Below are 6000 nucleotides of genomic sequence, written 5' to 3' on the forward strand. Positions count from 1 at the left end.
TTTTTCCTCTGGGGGACGGGTATTGCAGGGCAGGGGACATCTAGAAGAGAAAGGTCCAGATTAGCATAGTGGTGTTATTATAAAGGGATCATTTTTAAGCATGCACAATCGATTCCTTCTGCACTTCCTGAAGTTGCGATCTTGGGTTCAGGCCGTGGCTGCCAGAGCTCAGGGAGGGTCCCATTTGGGTTGGTTGGTCCTTGGGCAGGAATTCATGAAGAAAATGTCGTGCTCTGCTTGGGCACCTAAAGTGGGATTGTGCGTGCTCAGTGGCATGAGTCTTAAAATCTAAGCTTATTATTCTTATTCTTCTTATTATTATCATTATAACTAAAGGTTTCTGAGGCAGACGCCAGGACTCAGAGCTTAAGTTTTAGAAACAGCTGCAGTGAGTTAAAGGAAGTTTCCAGCTGACAGGAGAGGGAAGGAAGAGACACACCTAATTTCCAGAGGAGTGTCCCAAGAGAGGGAGACAGTGGGAGTGGGGAGGAGGGGAGGGAGGGGAGGGAAAGGAGAGAGGGGAAGAAAAGGAGAATGCAGAGGGAGAGGAGTGGGGGAGAGATTGGAGGTGGGAGGGAGAAAGAGAGGTGAGAGTTAGGTCAGGAGCTTCCTGCTGCGCCTGGATGCCACCTGAAGAAGGAGGAAGAGAAGGAGAGGTGTTTTGAGAGGAGGAGCAAAAGCCCCGGAGGGAGCTCACACTGAACGGACTCTGTAACCAGCTGTCCTCAGAGTCTGCTCCCAGACCACCTGGATGCTGATTCTCAGGCCGTGCTCAGACCCACCAACTCAGAAATTCAGGGTCACTGTGCTTTAACCAGCCCTGCAGTTCATTCTGGTGCTCAGTAAGATGGAAAACCTCTGGTTTAACCAAAAGGAGGCTGAATTAACCCAGGAGACACTGTTATGAATTTGAAGAAACTGTTACCTAGAATACCTCATTTTAAGCCTGTCCTGTAGCCATTAGTGATGACGTGTGTTGTGTGCCTACTCTCCTAGGATCTTGTTTTTGAGCTGCGGGGGAATATCTCTGTGCCCCCCAGAGTGAGAAGAAGGGTGTAAGATTAGGTGGCTGATTTTACTGCCTGAGACAGAGGGCTGGAGTGGTCCCACTGACACAGCTGTCAGCTATAGGATTGCAGCATGGTTAGGCAGATCTGTGAGCCAAGCAACCCAGATGAGAGATGAGAAAATGCCTCCAGAGTGCAAGGGGGAAGGAAGTAGCAGGCCATGCAAGCTTCGGGCAGACATTTGGGATCTCTTGCCCTCTTAATATCACCATCCTCCTACAGGGTTTATGAGAATCTTTTAAGGCTCATAGAAATCACACACTTGAGGAATAACAAGTATTTAATATTTCCCAAATTGCAGTCCCATTTCAGAGACAGAAAGAGCTCAAGAAACAATGACTTCATTTGTGTGTGTGTGTGTTGATCTTCCCAATATCTCAGCAAACCCCAAGAGTAACTACAACAAGCATCTCTTGGGCACTTGTCACGGTGCTCTCTGCCACCTCCGCCCCCATCACCACTGTGAGGCTGACCCCTTTCACAACAACCCAAGCCAAACCAACAAACCAATAAAGTTCAGATGTTCATTAACAAGTGTGGCAATTCCTGGGGGCCTTTGTGGTTTTAACAGGTGACTTTTAAATTGCTACATCCTTAAATTCAAAGGTTAGTCAAAACTATGGAATGGAAGATGCTGGGGTTGATATTTTAATGCAAAGTTTAAACAGCCTTCAACTCTGACTTTTCATAAACTGTGACGGGAGGCAGCGAACCATAACGGTGTACTTACAGTATGTTTCAGGACTTGGATGCAAGCTTTACCCTGTTCTCAGAAGCCTGCCTTTCCATGCACAGCGTCCATTGCTTGGAGCTGCCTTCAGCTACAGTGGGTGGATGTCTTAGTTTCCCTGGCTGCTATGACAAATACCATGCAAGGGGTTGGCTTAAACAGCAAGCATTCATTGGCTCACAGTTTCGGAGGATAGACGTCCAAATTAAGGAGTTGGCAAGGCCATGCTTTCTCTCCAAAGTCTGTCGTGTTCTGCTGCTGTCTGGCTGCAATCTTTGGGGCTCCTTGTCTTGCACCTCTAACTCTGTCACATGACCATCTCCCTCTCCTGTGTCTGCTTTTTCATTTTCCAGTGACTTCTGTTTCTAACTGTGGCTTTCTCTGACTTCTGGTTTCTTCTTTTTATAAGACTTCCATTAATATGGACTCAGGCCCACCCTGATTCAGTTGGGCCACATCTTAACTAAAAATAACATCTTCAAAAGGTCTTATTTACAATGAGTTCACACCCACAGGAATATGGATTAAGAATAAGAACAGGCTTTTTGTTGGTGGTACGTGAGTCATCCTACAGGACAGGTTAGTGCCTGAGTTGCACTATGTGATTGCCACTCCATAACCCCAACCCATGCCCCCAGTGAAAATGCCCATGCTCTGCCCAGATTCCCTGGGGGTCCCTTTACCACTTCTTAATGGCTTCATAGGGCTTTCCACTATCCCTGTTACTGTTCTCCTGTGCTCAGCCCTGAGCTATTGGAGCCACCTGACCTCCCTCCCCTAGCAGAGACCCACGAGGACCTGGAGTTTAGTTCTCCCCCAGGGTGGCCCTTGACAATGACTGTGGGTATGAGAGTGTGAAAGTCTCAGGTTGGGGCACACTCCCACAGCCTGCCCTGTGAGTTCCCTGGCAGGACTGGGTGAAGCCACCCTTTGCAGACTTTGCTTGACATCCACCCTTGCTTGGCTCTCCCACCTCTCTGTCCCCATCCTGCATCCCCTGCTCCTTACTGGGCACCACACACCCACAAACCTTCCTTTCAGCTCTGCTTCTGGGGCAGCCAGTGAAAAGCACACCCCACTGCCACCCGACAGAGCTGATCAACACCAGTCAGTCTAATGAAGTTCATCTCCTGGGATTTTGCAGGCAGGACACCAAGAGATTGAATGAGTTAGCCCAGCTGTATGGCCTCCTAGACCACTTTGTGACTTTGCTGGAGAGGGTGGAGAAAGCTGGAAGAAGAAAGGAGATGGCACAGAAGACAAAGAGACAGAGATTCTGTGTGCCTGAGGGTGAGAGAGGCAGCTTAGGTCTCAAAAGGTGGCCTTCCTGATCCTCATTCCATGCCTCTGAGGCCTGGCTGGACATCCTTCACTGCTCACCATCCCATGAAATCTCGACCCTGCAATAAACCCCCTTTTCTGAGCTACCTGAGTGCCTTGGTTCCTTGCAACCCCATGAGGCCCTGAAATAATTCTGCTTGAGTTTTGAGTCCCTTTGTGGGCCCCTGGCGTCTAGATGCTCTGATCCTCCACCCACCTTTGTGCTCACCTGCCTTTGAGGGTCTGTCTCTTTCTGTTCCTTGACCTGAGGGCTTCCTCTGGTACCTGTGAACAGAACACCTGGAAGGGGAGGGCCAGTGCCCATAGGAGCAGCCCTTGGCCCATGTGGAATGGAAGTCAATGGCAAATGTCCCCATCTCCCCTTTCTTACTGGAGAAAACTACATGCACCTAAGACTTTGCTTTGGAGCCTGCTTTTGGGAGAGACAATAGAGCCCTCCCTTTTCAAAAAGAGTGGAAAGTTCTCTGAAGCTCCAGGGTTAATTATTGACTCTGCTGCTTCCCAGGAAATGTGCAGAGTTTTGTTCGTCACAAATGCCTCTGCATAGACTGCCCCTCTTCAATATCTTCTGGCGATTCCCTACACATACTGTTAGTTCCAAGCAACCCAGATCCTATGTCCATCTCCTCTAGAGGAAAGAGGTCAATAGAAGGCAAAAGGGGGCTGGGACTCAGCAGTTCCAGAGCTGGGAGGACTGGGCCAGGCTGGGCTGGGCTGGTTTGTGTCTGTGTTCCCGTCTCCGCACACCCTGCTCCATATCCACCCACTCTTTTTGCTCCTTTGATTCAGGAGCAGCTCTATCCCAGCCATCAGCTGTTGTGTTTGCATGGAGGCTGTGTTGCATCCTTGACCTTACTGCAGTTTATCCCTAGCAGCTATGTCTATGACAGAGGCTGTGTCTGTGACAGTGACCTTTGGTGATCGCCCCAGGTTCGCGTGTTCTGAGCAGCTGTTTCATCAGGGTCTGGCCAGACCCTGGGCTCCGATGGTTGATTTAGGACACCAGTGACTCACTTTACTGTGAGGCCTTTGGGTTGTTGGGGATGGGCAGGGGGTCGTGGAGGGAGAGGTTTGTCAAGAGAGTTCAAAGAGCTTTGAAAGTGGAAGTACCTGGATTGGCATCCCGGCTGCCCATTACCTGTGGGATTTGGGGTGTCCGTTCACCTCCCTAAACTTTGGTAAAGTGGGGGTAATATCCTCTGCTTCAGGAGACCGTGGCAAGGGTTGATTGAGCTAATGCAAGTCAAGTGTTCAACACTGCCTGGTGCACGGTAGATGCTTAATAAATAGTCGCCACTATGCCTGCTGCTTTTTAGCCTCATAATCATATTTATAATGATAATTACTACTCAGGTTAAAATGGTCCATTTGTCTACTGGTGTTTAGATGGAAAGGGGTGAGGCTTCCAAGGTCTCTAAGAATCAAGGACACTCCCCAAGGTGAGTATTTGACTCACAGTGGGATTAACTCAAGTTTCATGTCGACCATACATCCCTGATCCTTTAACTTGAACTTGTGTAGGTCATTACCTTGGATGTGCACTTAGCTTTGGTTCTGGGTTCTGTAATTGGACCATTGAGTGAGGAATTCACTCCAAATTTTACTTCATTTTTTCAGGAATATTTTGTGCTAGAAAATGAATGGGTTTCAAAAAACAGTCCGGTTCATTTATGGTTTAGAGATGCCATGAAAAGCTTCTAAAACAAGTTCCAGGGACAAATTTGCAGGAAGCCTCTAACTGATGAAATGTTAGTCTCTCCATTATAATTTTTAGTAATAGCAGTTACCTTTTCAGTGCTTACTTATGTATCAAGGCTTTGCCCCTGATAACCCATTTAACCCTTGCAAAGAGCCTATGACTTAGGATTATCCCCATCTCTAGGGAGATGACCAAAGTGAGGCATAGAGAGGTCAAGCAACTTGCCCAACATTGCACAGCAAGCCAGTGCAGAACCAGGATTTGAACCCAAGGAGCCTATTCTCTGAGCCACCTTGTCACACTGCCCAGGCTTCTAGGACATGTGTCCCCATAACAACTCAGGCAGGTTTTGTTCTCCTTGAATACTTCCAGTTGTCCCCACCATGCAGAAAGCCAAGTACAGCCACCTCCTCAGCCGGCACCCCTAGGTTTGCCAGGGAGGCCCATCCGTCTTGTCCAACTTGCTGTCCAGTGACTCTCCTTTCCCACCCTTGACTCTAATCAGTGAAACTGCACACATTCTCCTGAAGATGCCCCTTTTCCTGCCCTCCATGCCTGTCCTATCCAAATGCCCTCTGTCTCCATAAGTTGGGTCATAAACTGGCAGTCTGCTGGGGGCATTTTGTGGTCTGCCTGGTGTTTTGTAGGTTTTTAAACATTAGTTACCAACACTTCAATGTTAGGAGACTTGACAGATATACATGGATCTCTAGCTACTCTTGGGGGAAAACAAAATGCATGAATTCTAACATGTCATCCTCCAAGCTCCCTTTAGTAAAGGACACATGCTGCGGTTTGCAGCTGCCACCACCATCTTTCTTGTGTGACAGCAGCACATGATAAGCATTTACCTGCCAGGCCCATTGGCATTTGATATCGGGTCCCCTCATCTTAACCCAGCTCCAGTGGTACCTCTGCAAAAAGACTTTCAAAAGGAGGCAATGGGAAGTGACCTCTTTACCCCTAAAATTTCTTACACTTTCTGCTCACTCTGTTCTACCTCCTGCCATTTGTCCTCTGTTAGAACTATTTATGCACTTGCCCTAATGTTCCTTCAAGCATGAAAACCTCTGGTGAGCAGGACCTAAGTCTAATTCACCTTCTAGTTATCCTCATATATAGCAAAGGGAAGGTCTGTGGCACTGTTTTCTCCATTAACATTA

General features: G+C 48.1%; 1 pseudogene; it reads left to right on the top strand.

Moving 5' to 3' along the window:
- LOC119516070 overlaps positions 1–4083 on the top strand; it is a 52881-nt pseudogene extending 48798 nt beyond the window's left edge.
- Positions 4084–6000: the final 1917 nt, after the last annotated feature.

This window comes from Choloepus didactylus, chromosome 19 (genome assembly GCF_015220235.1).
Source record: "Choloepus didactylus isolate mChoDid1 chromosome 19, mChoDid1.pri, whole genome shotgun sequence".
In the NCBI taxonomy this organism is placed as follows: domain Eukaryota; kingdom Metazoa; phylum Chordata; class Mammalia; order Pilosa; family Megalonychidae; genus Choloepus; species Choloepus didactylus.